Genomic DNA, 18523 nt, shown 5'->3' on the forward strand with positions numbered 1-18523 from the left:
TCAAAGTACAGAAAGTAATGAAAGTAATAGATAATAATAGAAATCAGAGCATAAGAAATTATCGTGCCTACTAATAAGGAAGAATAATGAGACTATTAACTAGCCTTTTACCCTAATGTGGGTCTTCCACCCCCTCCTATCTAAGGTCATGTCTTCGGTAAGCTGTAATTGTGCCATGTCTTGTCTAATCACCTCTCCCTAATATTTCTTCTGCCTACCCCTACCTCTCTTGAAACCATCCATGGACAACCTCTCACACCTCCGCACTAGAGTATCTGTGTCTCTCCTCTTCACATGGCCAAACCATCTCAATCGCATTTCCAACATCTTATCTTCCACCGAGGCCACTCCTACCTTGTTCCAAATAGCTTCATTTCTAATCCTGTCGCTCCTGGTATGCCCACAGATCTATCTCACTATTCTCATCTTGGCAACTTTTATTTTTTGAATGTGAGAGACCTTAACTAACCAACACTTCGCCCCATATAACATAGCCGGTCCAACCACCACTTTGTAGGACTTGCCCTTAAGTTGTGGTGGCACCTTTTTGTCACATAACACACTGGAAGAGAACTTCCATTTCATCCACCCTGCCCCAATATGGTGTGTGACATCATCATCAATCTCCCCACTACTTTTCATGATTGACCCAAGGTACTTGAAACTACTTTTCTTTTAGATGGTCTGGTCACCAAGCCTAACATCCGTGCCAACATCCTGTGGTGTCACACTGAACTTCCACTCTAAGTACTCTATCTTGGTCCTACTCAGCTTAAATGCTTTAGACTCCAATATATGTCTACAATCCTCCATCTTAGCGTTAACTCCACTACGAGTCTCATCGATCAGGACTATGTCGTCTGTGAAAAGCATATACCATGCCACCTGACCTTGAATTTATCGCGTTAATCCATCCATCACCAAGGCAAATAAAAATAGACTGAGAGCTGATCCTTGATGTAACCCATCCCGACTGGGAAGTGCTTTGAGTCCCCTCCTACTGTCCTTACCCTGGTTAGTGTTTTAGTCTTTTCCTTACCTTTTTCCTAACTTAACCCACAACATTTTGGGGCCAAAATTCATCCCTTATTAGTATCCTAGGGGTATTTCCTCTTATTAAACACTTAAAATAATTGAGAGAAAGGATTGGGTAGGAGGAAAAGGCTAGGTTTTAAGCATTCAACCTCCATTCATCGAGTTTGATTATTCTTCTAGGGTACCCTCTTGGAGCGTGACAAACTTGGTATCATATCACAAGTTCAAGAGTCTTAGGGTGTTTGTGAAGTCGTGTCTAGTAGATCCATGATCATAGGTGTGTCGTGCACCACATTTATAATCAGGAGGCTATAGAACATCAGAAATCGTCTAACTTCTTCTATATTCTGAGTTCGTGCAATAGAGTTTAACTCTATAGAAGCTCTTTTCTAATTTGTGCGCTTACACATTAGAGATCATACCTCCTAAATGTATCGCCATCCAGAGGAACACAACCAGCACTAAGGTTCCACAATCCGAGATACCCCCACCATCTAGGATGAGAGCTAGGGGTGGACCTGCCCGGCCTACTAAGGTGCCTGATGTGTTGTGTATTTATGACACTTTCGATGCTCAAAATAGTGAATTTGTATGCATTGCAAACATGTTTTTGTAGATATTATGTGTTTTCTTGTTTATGTTACAGGAAAATTAAGTCGCACAACACGAGTTTGTCTTATTTTGTAGGTCTGAGTTGTTGTTTTGTTGAGGACTGAGGAATATGAGCCACATCAAAGACCGTAGTACCTTGCACAGGTTGTAGTGGTTGGCTTATTGCTGATGATAGAAAGAAGTTGGTGCTGAAACTTGTTATACCCCATATATTTATATGTCAAATTATTCACAAGCAAGTCAACTTAAATTAAAGGCGGTGTTATATTCCGCATTTTTTTGCATCAGACTATTCGTGAGCTAATAGACATAAATTCAAGGACTTTTAATTTTAAATTTTAAAATGGCTCAACTTATTTGTAAATTTTAATCAATGTGGAAATATTAGTTGAGATTAGGGATTAATTAACCATTATTGGATTATTAGGTGGAAATTTGGGATTTATTTAGCTCAATTAAGCTAATAGTGGGATGAAAAGTGGCCCCACTTCCACTTGGCCAATTTCGATTGGTCCGTGTTTTAGTAGGGGACAATAAAACTCCTTGGGCAGCAAAATGGTCTTTAAGTTGACCATAAAAATCTACAGAAAAACATAAAAAAAATCTACATCCCTCATTATTCTCCAACTCTAGACCATTTTTTAGAGAAACAAAAATGAGAAGTGTAGAGAGAGAGAGAAATCGGCCAAGCTAGGCTTTGAAGGAGAAATTAAGGGGTCAAGGGAGGTGATTCTTCAAGGTTATGGAAGCACACTTGTCTACTTGTTGACCTAAAATCTACAGCAAAAATTACTCCTAACTTCAAAAAATTCTTCAAGAACAAAGGAGTTCTCATCTTCACCAAGAGAGGGGTGAAGTTCGGCCATGGCTAACCTTGGAAGGTCTCATGTTTTGGTGATCAAACCAAGTAATATTAAAAGGTAATTCAACCCTTTATAAGGTCCTTAGAAACATGACTTTGACCATTGGAGCAGCAAGAACACTTACCATTTCAGTTCTCAAATTTCAGCAAACTAAGGAGCTAAGTTATCAAGCTAAGATTCAATCTTTCTACATATTTTGGAGGTAATTTGAACTTGTGTAAGTTGGTAACTATGTGATGAATGTATGAAATTATGGGTGTTGATGTTGTAATATGGTGGAGGACGTTGGGGGGTTATTTTGGTGTAGGAAATGATAAATTAATTTTGCATAGTATTTTGATTGTTATTGTTATGGATTTTATGATAAGAATGATGGTATTTAGTCGTTAAAGTTGAAGCTAATCTTGTTGTGGGATGTTGTAAGGATTTTAGTGATAATAATGTAGTTTACTTGCATATGAATAAAGTGATATAATGGTCTTATGGCTGCTGCTATATGTCATTAAATTTGATGAAAAGATTGTATGAAATACGGTGTAAAAATCATATGTAGTTTCCTTGGTGTGTTCACAAGTATTCGCAAAATTTTCGAGCATCTTTATGTTGTAGGTAGAGGCTGTTTTGATATATTGTTGTTGTTATTGTTGACCTTGAAAGATTAATGATAATTAAGATTATATATTGTGTTGTATGTTAGTTGGGTTATTGTAGGATTATTCTGATGAAAACGTTAAGACTATGGATCATTAAAGATAACTTGAAGATGTAGTAGTTGTATGTGAATTGGAATTATTGTTGAATGTATTGAATGTGGAATGACTTAATATAGAAATGATGTTATAATGAAGAGATTAATTTGTATTAAATGGAATTGGAAGTAAGAAAACTCCATAATTAGTGTTGGTGTTGAAATAGATAGAATTGGAGTTGCTTGAATTAGATTGGGTTGAATGTTGTTGTTGTTATTATTGTGATGGATTATATGTTAAAAGTGAAAGGATTGTGTATGTAAATATTAAATCTCTGTTTGGTCCGTGTTGGAGCTGTTCTAATCTAAAAATGGTAAACTAATTTTTATTAATGTTGTGGTTGTTATTGTGGATGATTACATAATGAAAATGAAGAAATTTGATATGTCAAGTTGGAGTTGTAATTGTTTTAAGGGTTGGTTGTAAGGATTAAGTGTAGTTACGATTATGCATTGTATGGTTAAGGGCTTGTGTTGAATTGAAGGATTAAGTGTAGTTACGATTATGCATTGTATGGTTATAATTGTTGGTCTGTTATAAACCATTTCGGTAGGGAATGATGGATGCAACCTATTCGGAGTTATTTGATAGCATCATAGTCGTCATATTGATAATTAACGAAAGTAGAATGTTATGTGGGCTATTTAGAGTATTCGTAAATTTCGTTTTGGCTAGTCTTAACATGGTTGTTGAATGTGTGGTTGTTGATGTTGCTTGGTGTTGTATGGTTTATTTGGAGGTAAGAAAAGTGAGTGTTATAGGGGAAGTGTTGTCCATTTTTTTCTAGAAATAACCTACTAGCGAAGAAGTACGTTTTATGCCTCTCCATAGCCTAACCATAGTGCTTAATGTATGAATATAGGTTGAGACCCTATGGGGTAGCATATACATGTTGTGCCGATAAACGCTAAAGGTATGTAAAGTTATTCCTCCTTTATTTTGACATGTCTTAGATATAAGTAACGAATGATATGTATATGAAATTTGGGGTAATTCTATTCATAAGCTTCGAGCACGAGTCATGATTCTTATTCACTTTTTGATGTCAGAACTCTTACAATAATTGAGTTATTGCCTCTCAAATTTCTATATGATGGAATGCAGTAAGTATGTAAAGCCTACTCCTTTTTTATTTTGGGCATGTCTTAGATATAAGAGACAAATGATATGTATATGAAATTTGGGGTAATTTCATTCATAAGCTTTGAGTGTGATTCATGATTCTTATTCACTTATTGATATTATAATGCTCAAGTGATTGAGCCTCCCCTTCAGTTTTCTATATGTTGGATAATAGTCGATATATACCTGATTCTATTCTTAGGGACTCTATGATAACTAATGTTCGGACTTCTATAAGATGTTTCATACTATAGTGATATATCACTATGATTCTTAAGGCTCTTTGACATACTTTATGATAATATTCGAGGGATGTCTGATATGTTTCTGAGTTTTACATGCACGTATATGTATTATATTATATATGGATCAGGCCGTACGTTCTTTGGCACTAAAATATTATATTATTTATGGATTGGGTCGTACGTTCCTCATCACTATTATATTATATATGGATCGGGCTATACGTTCCTTGGCACTAACATGTTATATTTATGGATTAGGCCGGAAGTTCCTCGGCACTATTATATTATGTATGGATCGGGCTGTACGTTCCACAGACCTAATAGTTATACTATAATCTATGCCTGCCATACGCCGTAAAGTCAAATTCAGTCATATAGAGTTATGTAGATATTATCACATGATGGACACAAATGCATTCAATTATTGATACTGTTTTCATGATTCATCTATACATAATGTTCTTATGCTTTATATAATCAGTACATATGTCATACTGACCCCCTCTCTTCGAGGGGCTACATTTCATGCCCGCAGGTACATATATTCATTTCAGAGAATTCCCCAGTTTAGGATTTTCACTCAGTTATTTTGGAAGTGCTCCATTGTCCGAAGCCTAGACTTTTGATATAGATATTTTAATGTATATATTTTATTATCCAGGGGTACGGCAGACCCTTGTTTCATCATATGTTACTGTCGATATTCTTAGAGGTCTATAGACATACATGTGAGTTGTATATAGATGTTATCGAGTTGTGCTAGTATGACTTATATTTTGGGATGATCCCATTCGTAGTGACAACCTTATCGGCTTGCATATATGTATATTGTGGGACATTCCAACATGTAATGACAACCTTGTTGGCTTATGTACTATATTATCTTTGATTTTATAACGCCTTAGGAGACAGATTGCGTTAATATATAAACATGGAACAGTTTTGAGATGACATTCTATTTCCTTAAGTCCCATATCATGTTTTTGTTATGAAATGATTATAAATAAGAGGTATCTACACTAGTGTCTAGTTCGAACACTAGTCATGGCCCACAGGGGTGGGTTTTGACAGAAGTTGTATCAGAGAAGTTCATCCTCAGAGTGTCTACAGACCATGTCTAGTAGAGTTTTGTTTATCATTGTGCCGTGCGCCCTATCTATAAACAGGAGGCTAAAGGACATTTAGGATACTACCTTTCTTTCTGTAACATCCCCTAAAAACGTTGTATACGATGTTTCAATTTTTGCCTAAACATGATACAACCTCTGTATTTTGGTCATAACTTTTCATAGGAATATCCAAATTGAGTGATTCAAATTTCTAAGTAACCACATGATCATTACCTATAACGTTTATGAAGACCATATTTTAAGATTCGAAGGTTAAGTAGGTCAAATAAATTAATTTTTGTAAGGTAGGATGTTGTGATGGAAATGAGTGTTTATATAAGAAAACTCATATCTCACTGTAGGTTTATCCCAATTGGTTGATTCTTGAACGATATAAAACTAGACTTCCATATCTACAATTCTTATGAAGACACCAAATCCTAATAAGGAATTTATCTTATTCAAACGCAGCTCCTAAAAAGAGTATTCTGTCAAAAATAACTCATTTCACCTACCATAAAAAGATCTAGATACATTTGACATCACTCATGACATAAATTGTCCTCCATTTAACATCATCCATTACATCAATATATTCCACTAAATTTTCAGATTTTTTATAATTATTTTATTTATTGTTAGGTCCCTCTTTCCCACCTATAAATACCCATCTTATTTCCTCATTTTAATCATCAAGCTTTCTCAAGCAAATCTTCTCTCTATACACTTCTTTACACATTCTCAAATATAGTTTTAGTTCTTAGTAGTGAAGAAATACTATTCCGGTGATTCATATACTCCGGATAGTACACAAAACGTTCCGACAAGGAGAGAAGCTAGGACTCAAGAGTGTTCATTAAGTCTTTCGGTACCAACTAAAGCTTCAGTTTCCAGGTATGTAAGGCTTTAATGAGAGTATTCCTTCCACTCTCATGTCTAAATTATTTTGATTATATGATAAATTATATTTATTTTCTTTAAGCTTTACTCTAAGTTATGTGTGTATTTATCCATGGGTTCTTCCGCCCATGTTGTCCAAAAAAACTCTTTCAATTAAATATCTTGATTTCAAGTAATATTTTCTTATGGTAAATTCTTATTTTTACTTAATAGTATGAATCATGGTTAAACTAATGATTATTGATCTATTTTGATGCAACATAATTTCATATTATGAATTGATGATTTACAAGTAATTCCTCTATTTATCTATTTAAAAGTTCTTGAAATTCATGGTGGGTTGTTTAAAGCATGATTTTTAATTAATGGATTTCAAAGTATTTATGTATATTTATTTACATATATATTTGCAAGTTGAAGTGATTTGAACCCACCTAATTTTACTATGTTTTTAATAAAGTTTGACTTGAAAGCTTTGACTCCAAATAAAAGTTTATGAAAGCAATATCTATGATAAAAAAAGGGAGTCTTATGAAATGAAAGAATGATGAAATGATATGAATCATAGATTCTTTATGCAATAAGGACAATTCTTGCATATTTGAATTATCAAATGTTTTAATGAGCTATTTTACCGAATATGATGTTTGAATTCTCAAGTTATATGCTATGAATATTTTGAAGTATTAAACTATTCCATGGGATTGACTTAGCACCGAATGAGGAATTGAGGTGGGATTCGGTAAGGGAATCCTAGTAGCAACCCCTTGTCTCATTAACTATGTGCCAACATATGAGCCCTTGTAGGCTTAGGCTAATGGATCCATAAATAGCCCTTAAAGTTAAAGTTAAAGAAATGAATGAAGTTGACGGAGTTCTACCTGGCAAGTAGTCTCCCCGGCCAACGTAGGGGGTTATGTTGGATTCCATGTAATAGCTTGCATGGTCTTAAATGTCGGTTATGGTTAATTTCCCACAAAATGAATATTTTAAAGGATATCTATATGATTTATTATGCATACATTAAATTATGTTTTTAATGTTTCCTCAATATTCATGCATCCTTACATACTTAGTACATTTAAAGTACTAACGCATACTCTTTTGCCTACATGATATCACCATGTAGGGATCGGTGCTCTTCCTCGTTCTCCTCCACGTGGCTAGTTGATATTCCATTAAAGTCTACTTTTGGTGAGTTCCCATATTCCGAGAACAATACTCCTTTATCTTTCTAGTTTATGATATGTTAAGATATTTTACTATGGAATTTTTTCTATTATGATTGAGGGTGAGCTAGGGACTTGTCTTAGCCCCATTAAATCTAATAGTTAGAGGTATTGTTGGACATATGTAAGTTGAAGATTTACTATTATGATTTCCGCTTTTTATCATCATTACCTATGAAAGGCTAAAAGAATGCTAAGAGGCTTGATTGAGGTACTTTCGGGTACCTCATTCGCCATGTCACGTCTAGGCCCTAGGCTTGGGTCATGACAAACTTGGTATCAGAGCCCGAGAGTTTTGAATGATCCTTGGATTCCAACATACCGCGTCGAATAGGGTCTTATTCATGGTTGTGAAGTGCGCCACAATTATGAATAAGAGACTATGAAGCATTTAGGAAAATTTTCACTTTTTTCAAATTCATATCGTGCCTTAGAGCATCCTAAGCTTTCTTTTAACTAACGACCCATTTTGTGTTCTTTAGATAATGACTCATGGAAGACCACCTCGAAGAGCAAGGGTTGACGATAAGGACCAAACTCCTCCGGTTCCCAATGCCCAACATCATGAGGATGAGGTAACCTATGCTGAGTTTCATAGTGTTATTACTTTGTTAGCTCAAGTCGTAGCCAACCAAGGGAATTTAGGTGTTCCTCCTCTCCAAATGCAAAATCCAGCCTCTAGGATTCAAGATTTCCAAAGGATGAATCCGCCCGAGTTCGATGGTTCTAAACTAGATAAGGACCCTATGGAGTTCATTAATGAGGTATATCGAATTGTGGCTATCATGGGTGTGCCACCAAATAAGAAGACCGAGCTAGTGGCCTATCAACTCAAAGGTGTGGCTCGAGTTTGGTACGAATAATGGATTGTTGAGAGGGATGAAGAAATAAGGTCGATAGGATGGGAAGAGTTCAAAGGTGCCTTCCTAGACCGCTTCTTCCCATTGGAGCTAAGGGAGGCCAAAATTCAAGAGTTCATCAACCCCCGTCAAGGAAGTATGAGCGTGAGGGAGTATGCTCTCAAATTTACTAAGTTGTCAAAGTATGCTCCCTTTATGGTCTCCGACCCAAGAGCTACGATGAATAAGTTTATTTCCGGTGTCTCAAGCTTGGTGTCTAAGGAGTGCAAAACGGCCATGTTGGTCAAGGAGATGGACATCTCTCGGTTAATGACTTACGCAGAACAAATCAAAGAAGAGAAGCTTAGAGAGAGATCAAGGGGGTTCAAAAAGGCTAGAATGGATGGTGGAGGGTTTAACCCTCAAAGGTCCGATCATGGTAACAATGGCAAAGGCCAAGGTGGGCAATGATTTATGGGACAAGGTTCCACCAATACTCCTTCTCCAAAGTTCAACAAGGACAAGAGTGGTAAACCAATGATTCCAAGAGAGAATGTTGCTACTCAAACTTTCCCCACTTGCAAGAAGTATGGAAGGACTCACAAAGGAGAATGCTTAGCCGGATCCAATGCATGCTTTAAGTGTGGCAAGATGGGCCACCATGCTAAGGATTTTAGAGATGGTGGTCGTAGGACTCAAGGATAAATTTCTCATGGTCAACAAGTCCAAGGAGGTGTCCAACGCACCAACCGCTTTTATGCCTTGCATGGGAGACATGAGGTTGAGGATGCACCCAATGTCAGTACCGGTATGTTAAAGGTCTTTTCTTTTGATGTGTATGCACTATTAGATCCGGGTGCAAATTTATCTTTTGTTACTCCATTCCTTACTAATAGATTTAATGTTTTACCTGAAATGTTATTAGAACCTTATTTGGTGTCTACCCCTGTTGGTGAGTCAGTTATTGCTAGAAAGGTCTATAGGGGTTGCCTTGTGTCTATCTTACGTAAAGTTATTCCTTGTGATCTCATTGAGCTTGACATGATAGATTTCGATGTCATTCTTGGGATGGATTGGTTACATGCATCTTATGCTTCCATAGATTGTAGGAATCGTCGAGTCAAATTCCAATTTCCAAATGAGCCTGTTATTGAATAGCAGGGTCATGATTCGATGGTGAAGGGTCAGTTTATTTCTTATCTTAAGGCCCGCAAAATGATTTCTAAGAGATGTATTTACCACATTGTGAGGGTTAGGGATGTCAACTCTAAAAGTCCTTCTCTTGAGTCAGTTCCTATAGTCAATGAATTCCCCGATGTCTTTCCCGATGACCTTCCTGGTGTCCCTCCCGAAAGGGAAGTTGATTTTGGTATCGATCTCCTCCCTGATACCCAACCTATCTCTATTCCTCCTTACCGTATGGCCCCGGCAGAATTAAAAGAGTTGAAGAAACAGTTAAAGGACTTATTAGAGAAGGGGTTCATAAGACCAAGTATTTCTCCATGGGGTGCTCCCATTCTATTTGTAAGAAAGAAGGATGGGTCACTTCGAATGTGCATAGACTACCGACAATTAAATAAAATGACCATTAAGAACAAGTACCTACTCCCTAGAATAGATGACTTGTTTGATCAATTGCAAGGGGCAAGTCACTTATCCAAGATCGACCTTCGGTCCGGCTATCACCAACTACGCGTAAGGGAGTGTGACATTCCCAAAACAGCCTTCCGAATAAGGTATGGTCACTATGAGTTTGTGGTGATGAGTTTTGGGTTGGCGAATGCACCGGCGGTGTTTATGGACTTGATGAATAGGGTTTTCAAACCTTACCTTGATACCTTTGTAGTAGTCTTCATTGATGATATTTTAATTTATTCTCGGGGTGAGGAAGAACATAAAAATCACTTGAGAGTTGTGCTTCAAACATTGAGGGATAGGCAATTATTTGCAAAATTTAGTAAGTGTGAATTTTGGTTAAAGGAGGTAGCATTTCTTGGTCACGTAGTTTCCGGTGATGGAATCAAGGTTGATCCTAAGAAAATAGAGGCAGTCAAAAATTGCCCTAGACCATTATCTTCTTCAGAAATTAGGAGCTTCTTAGGTCTAGTCGGGTACTATAGAAGGTTCGTCAAAGGCTTTTCTTCCATCTCATCTCCTATGACAAAATTGACCCAAAAGAAATCCAAATTCATATGGACAGATGAGTGTGAAAAGAGTTTCCAGACCTTAAAAGATCGACTCACCTCTGCTCCTATTTTAACTCTCCTAGAAGGATTAGAGGGGTTTGTAGTTTATTGTGATGCTTCAAAGATTGGTTTAGGTTGTGTCTTAATGCAAAACGGCAAGGTCATAGCCTATACTTCTAGGCAATTAAAGGTGCATGAGCGTAACTACCCTACCCATGACCTTGAATTGGCGGCCGTTGTTTTTGCTTTGAAGATTTGAAGGCATTACCTCTATGGGGTGCATGTGGATGTGTATACTGATCATAAGAGTCTTCAGTATGTGTTCACCCAAAAGGACCTTAATCTAAGGCAAATGAGGTGGCTAGAACTCCTTAAGGACTATGATATGAGTGTGCACTATCATCCGGGTAAAGCTAATGTAGTTGCTGATGCACTTAGTAGAGTGTCTATGGGGAGTGTGGCCCATGTGGATGAAAGTAAGAGGGAGTTGGTGAAAGATGTTCACCGATTGGCTAGATTAGGGGTGAAGTTGTGTGGTACTAATGATGGGGGTATGGTTGTTCAAAATAGGTCTGAATCCTCTTTGGTGGTGGATGTTAAATCCAAGCAAGATCTTGACCCAAAGTTTATCGAGTTAAAGAGGTTGGTAAAGGAAAAGAAGATAGAGGTCTTTTCCCAAGGGGGATATGGGGTACTATACTATCAAGGTTGGATATGTGTTCCAAATATTAATGGCTTAAGGAGTTTGATCATGATGGAGGCTCATAATTCTACATACTCCATTCATCCCGGTTCAACGAAAATGTACCGAGACTTAAAGGAGTTGTATTGGTGGGGTGGCATGAAGAAGGACATAGCAAGACTTGTGTCCGAATATATGAATTGCCAACAAGTGAAGGCCGAACATCAAAGGCCGGGTGGCCTAGCCCAAGACATTAAAATCCCAACTTGGAAGTGGGAAGATGTGAATATGGATTTTATAGTGGGTTTGCCTCATACCCGGAAGTGTCATGACTCAATTTGGGTAATTATTGATAAAATGACTAAGTCAGCTCACTTCCTACCGGTTAAAACTTCCTATAGTGCCGAAGACTATGCCAAGTTGTATATTTGGGAGTTGGTGAGGTTGCATGGTGTGCCATTATCCATTATTTCGGATCGTGGTACCCAATTCATTTCTCACTTCTGGAGATCATTTCAAAAAAGCCTCGGTACTAAGGTAAAATTGAGCACAGCATTCCATCCTCAAATGGATGGGCAAGCCGAAAGGACGATCCAAACACTAGAGGATATGTTAAGGGCTTGTGTGTTGGAGTTTAAAGGGAATTGGGATGAGCATCTACCTCTCATCGAGTTTGCCTATAATAATAGTTACCACTCAAGTATTGAGATGGCGCCATTTGAGGCTTTGTATGGGAGACGATGTAGATCACCAGTTGGTTGGTTCGAAGTAGGTGAAATGACCTTGTTGGGCCCCGATTTGGTACTTGATACTTTAGAGAAGGTGAAGATTATTAGAGAAAGGTTGAAGGCGGCTCAAAGTCGTCAAAAGTCCTATTCTGACACTAGAAGAAGGGATCTTGAGTTTAATGTGGACGATTAGGTGTATCTAAAGGTTTCACCCATGAAAGGTGTGGTTCGATTTGGCAAGAAAGGGAAATTGAGCCCTAGATATGTAGGGCCTTATAGAATCATGAGACGTGTTGGTAAGGTTGCATATGAGTTGGAATTACCATTAGAAATGGCCATGGTTCATCCGGTGTTTCACATGTCTATGTTGAAAAAATGTGTGGGTGATCCTAGTTCCATTGTACCTATGAGAGTAGTGAATATTGAAGAAAACTTGACCTATGAAGAAGTTCCTGTGGAAATTTTAGACCGGCAAGTTAAGAGATTGAGGAACAAAGAAGTTGCATCTGTTAAAGTCCTTTGGAGGAATCAACAAATAAAAAGTGCAACATGGGAAGCGGAAGTGGATATGATTAAGAGATACCCTCATCTTTTCCCCTCTACCCAAACCTAAGGTATTAAGTTGCCCTTGCTCAATTACTTGAAATCTTTACATCTCAACTTTTCTTGTCATATGCTTGCAAAATTATGAAATATATTTTAAATGATATTACAGTGTTGCATTAATGATAGGTTGTTTGTTAATACTCTACTCTACTCAAGCTAAGTCTTTTCTCATTCGAGGACGAATGTTCCCAAGGGGGAGATAATGTAACATCCCCTAAAAACGTTGTATACGATGTTTCAATTTTTGCCTAAACATGATACAACCTCTGTATTTTGGTCATAACTTTTCATAGGAATATCCAAATTGAGTGATTCAAATTTCTGAGTAACCACATGATCATTACCTATAACGTTTATGAAGACCATATTTTAAGATTCGAAGGTTAAGTAGGTCAAATAAATTAATTTTCGTAAGGTAGGATGTTGTGATGGAAATGAGTGTTTATATAAGAAAACTCATATCTCACTGTAGGTTTATCCCAATTGGTTGATTCTTGAACGATATAAAACTAGACTTCCATATCTACAATTCTTATGAAGACACCAAATCCTAATAAGGAATTTATCTTATTCAAACGCAGCTCCTAAAAAGAGTATTCTGTCAAAAATAACTCATTTCACCTACCATAAAAAGATCTAGATACATTTGACATCACTCATGACATAAATTGTCCTCCATTTAACATCATCCATTACATCAATATATTCCACTAAATTTTCAGATTTTTTATAATTATTTTATTTATTGTTAGGTCCCTCTTTCCCACCTATAAATACCCATCTTATTTCCTCATTTTAATCATCAAGCTTTCTCAAGCAAATCTTCTCTCTATACACTTCTTTACACATTCTTAAATATAGTTTTAGTTCTTAGTAGTGAAGAAATACTATTCCGGTGATTCATATACTCCGGATAGTACACAAAACGTTCCGACAAGGAGAGAAGCTAGGACTCAAGAGTGTTCATTAAGTCTTTCGGTACCAACTAAAGCTTCGGTTTCCAGGTATGTAAGGCTTTAATGAGAGTATTCCTTCCACTCTCATGTCTAAATTATTTTGATTATATGATAAATTATATTTATTTTCTTTAAGCTTTACTCTAAGTTATGTGTGTATTTATCCATGGGTTCTTCCGCCCATGTTGTCCAAAAAAACTCTTTCAATTAAATATCTTGATTTCAAGTAATATTTTCTTATGGTAAATTCTTATTTTTACTTAATAGTATGAATCATGGTTAAACTAATGATTATTGATCTATTTTGATGCAACATAATTTCATATTATGAATTGATGATTTACAAGTAATTCCTCTATTTATCTATTTAAAAGTTCTTGAAATTCATGGTGGGTTGTTTAAAGCATGATTTTTAATTAATGGATTTCAAAGTATTTATGTATATTTATTTACATACATATTTGCAAGTTGAAGTGATTTGAACCCACCTAATTTTACTATGTTTTTAATAAAGTTTGACTTGAAAGCTTTGACTCCAAATAAAAGTTTATGAAAGCAATATCTATGATAAAAAAAAGGGAGTCTTATGAAATGAAAGAATGATGAAATGATATGAATCATAGATTCTTTATGCAATAAGGACAATTCTTGCATATTTGAATTATCAAATGTTTTAATGAGCTATTTTACCGAATATGATGTTTGAATTCTCAAGTTATATGCTATGAATATTTTGAAGTATTAAACTATTCCATGGGATTGACTTAGCACCGAATGAGGAATTGAGGTGGGATTCGGTAAGGGAATCCTAGTAGCAACCCCTTGTCTCATTAACTATGTGCCAACATAGGAGCCCTTGTAGGCTTAGGCTAATGGATCCATAAATAGCCCTTAAAGTTAAAGTTAAAGAAATGAATGAAGTTGACGGAGTTCTACCTGGCAAGTAGTCTCCCCGGCCAACGTAGGGGGTTATGTTGGATTCCATGTAATAGCTCGCATGGTCTTAAATGTCGGTTATGGTTAATTTCCCACAAAATGAATATTTTAAAGGATATCTATATGATTTATTATGCATACATTAAATTATGTTTTTAATGTTTCCTCAATATTCATGCATCCTTACATACTTAGTACATTTAAAGTACTAACGCATACTCTTTTGCCTACATGATATCACCATGTAGGGATCGGTGCTCTTCCTCGTTCTCCTCCATGTGGCTAGTTGATATTCCATTAAAGTCTACTTTTGGTGAGTTCCCATATTCCGAGAACAATACTCCTTTATCTTTATAGTTTATGATATGTTAAGATATTTTACTATGAAATTTCTTCTATTATGATTGAGGGTGAGCTAGGGACTTGTCTTAGCCCCATTAAATCTAATAGTTAGAGGTATTGTTGGACATATGTAAGTTGAAGATTTACTATTATGATTTCCGCTTGTTTATCATCATTACCTATGAAAGGCTAAAAGAATGCTAAGAGGCTTGATTGAGGTACTTTCGGGTACCTCATTCGCCATGTCACGTCTAGGCCCTAGGCTTGGGTTGTGACACTTTCATATCTAAGATTGTGCGATAGAGCTGAGTCATAGGAAATGAAATTCCTCATACTAACCTTTAATTTCAGCCAAAGAACGACCTCGATAGAAGGAAGTGACTAATGATATTGGAAGTTACAAAGCACGTAGGTAAGCAAAGACACAAAAGATATATGTCAGGTAAGGTATTGAAGTACGATGGAAATATAAAGTTGAAAATTGAAAGGAAAAGTAGACAGAAAGGTGTAATAGGTGCAGTTCGAGTTGGACATACGAGGTAAGTCCATCATTTTATACTGTTGTTGATATTGGGCGCCTTATATGGATGTGATATGATATGACATAAATATATATATGTTGTTCCTGTGAGGCATTGTTGGTATTTACTGCGTATAGGGTTTGAGATAATAAGAAATACAGAGGAAACTCTGCCCAAAGTTTCCCAGAAATAGAAAAAAAGAATGAGATATAAGTTCATAATATATCTTGAAAGTTGATACTGATAGGGTAAATTTATTATGTTGTACTAAAGCTTTAAGAGATACCCTCCATGTCATCCATAAGGGGCACCATTGTTACTTGGGAAGTTTTATTTCAGAAAAAGCCTCTATGAGCAACAACGTTCAGAATTCATTTGAACAGACCAAGATATTTTTCTAGACGTATTTTTGCCTTAGAAAAAGCTCATGTTGAAGGGAAGAATGTCCAGCGATTAAGTTTAACTTTTATTGAAAAGTACAAAGCGTGCAACAAGTAATTTATGAACTAAATAATTCATTCACGACTCAAGAATAAACCTGGAGGTAAATCATGTGAATCAAGCACTAAGAAATCCTGTGGTGCTTATCGGATTTTAGTTTCCTTCTGGTGGTGGTTGGAGAATGTCTTATGATAACATTTTATTAGTTTTTAACCAACTAATTGGAGATGGAATTTGTGGAAGGAAAACATAAATTTGTGAGCTATTAAGGATAAGATTGATCAGAAGGGGTGAAGGGTTGAGTACTCCTAGTCTAGGGAGTGCAATTAAAACATAGTAAGAATCGTGAATAAGGTTAAGAAGTGTTAGGTTATAGGATAGATTACGAACAGAATGTAATATGAATACCATAAGAATTGTTATAGAAATGAGTAAAGCCTAGCAAGGAAGTAACTAAAGGATATGATGTGAATTGTGGGAAACGGGAAAGCAAATAGAGAACGAATAAGAAAGACTTACAAAGTTTTATAGGGAAAGTTCGGAATAAAATGTCAAGTAGTAACGAAAGTGAAGATGAGCAAGAAAGAATAAATACAAGGAATGACTGGTATGATAAGAACAAATAGAGATAAACAGAATATGTTTTGAAAATGAGAAAGGGGTTATGTAAAAGTAGTGTTTCCCAAGGGATATATAGGTAGCATGAAATTCCTCGTGCACAAAATAAAAGATGAACATAGAATGGAGAGATGAAAAGAATGTTAAAGAAAGCACTCAAGATAGATCTAATTAATTAAGTATGAGTATGGGACAAAAAGAGAAATAGATAGCTACGAATTGAAGGTGTAGTACGACAAAAAGGTGATAGATAAAACCACTATTAAAAAAATTGATATGATTTTAACTAAGATTAGAAGTTAGTATTGGATACACAACAAGGGTAAAAGCGCATGAAGCATAAAGGAGTATTGTGTATATATGACTTCACCTCAGAAAACTAGTGAGATCCTTAAAGGACAAAGATTGTAGATTTGCGAAACAACTGATGCATTGTGAACCTATTAGAGTAACAAGTGATATCCGTTGAGATAAAGATAGTGTTATAAGAAAGCTTGAAACACTTATCACTAGAATATTACTTCCACCGAATAAAAATTTTGAAATGATTATAAGTACTAGCTAATTATTGATGGGAATGAATGGAATGTGGCCTTGGATAAATTTCTACATTAATTATATTACTCGAGTACCAATCATCATATTAGATTTTGTACTATATATCGGGAATTCTCATCAACTCGTGATTGTGTTAAGGTTCATATATCTAAGTTACTGGTGATATAAAAAAAGGCATGGATATGGTGCAGTATACCAAATGTATTAGAAAAGAATCATATGAATTTGAAAATTGGAAATGGGAGAATAAAGTAGAACATAAACAGATAATGATATGGGTACACCCTAAAGGGGGGAACAGGATGAGAGAAATACAAGTATAAGATGAATTCAACTGCCATTGCAATACGTTAATATGAACACCAAAACTTTAAGTGAGATCCTATGCTAGGACAAATTAGTAAGATCTGAAAGCCAACAATAAACGGATAGAAGCCAAGATAATATTTGAGACAGTGCTGAGAATTATTAGTAAAGATCTTGGATAGTATGACATAAAAAGATGGATGCTTAAAAAAAGGATGAATGACAAGAGAGTAGTAACGAGTAACTTTAACATATTATAAAGGATAGCAAGGCTATACTGGATTAGAGTCTAAGATATTGGAACAGAGTTATTGACTAATGATATTGTGACATATAATTAGAAAAGGAGAAAGGATAGGAAATCTCTCCTATGGTAGAATATGAGAAAATTGAATGGTAAGTAAGGGAAGTGAAACAAGTATGAGAAAATAGACAGCAAATGAGTGTTAGTAAAATGAAATATGTAGAGCAGAATAATCCAGAAGAAGGAAAGACTATGATTAGAATTGAATACACTATGTATAAATTGTATATGAATAGTTATGCAACATACGAGTATTGGTATGCTAAGGGTGAGATCAAGTGATTACTTGATAAAAATAATAAGAATTCAGTAACAACAATGTGATTGCAATATTTCAAATATATTAAAGAAAAGTATAAGATGGTTTGAGGCAAAACTATAGAGATATAATTAGTAATAAGGGAAAAAGCCATAGTTGAGCCCTGATATCAACTGAAAGAGGTTTAAGAAAATATAGGGTCTGCATAAAAACTAGTGTGGCGACGTTAAGGTATCTTCTGGGCTGATTTAAGTACCTACACATATTCGTGTAAAGATTGCAATAGGATGCGTGGCAGGAAAACTACGAGAAAAATTGAGTAAAGGGGCAATAGAAAAGTTTGAGTCGAAAATAGATAAACGACTCAAGGTAATATG

This window comes from Solanum dulcamara, chromosome 12, assembly GCF_947179165.1.
Source record: "Solanum dulcamara chromosome 12, daSolDulc1.2, whole genome shotgun sequence".
Lineage (NCBI taxonomy): Eukaryota > Viridiplantae > Streptophyta > Magnoliopsida > Solanales > Solanaceae > Solanum > Solanum dulcamara.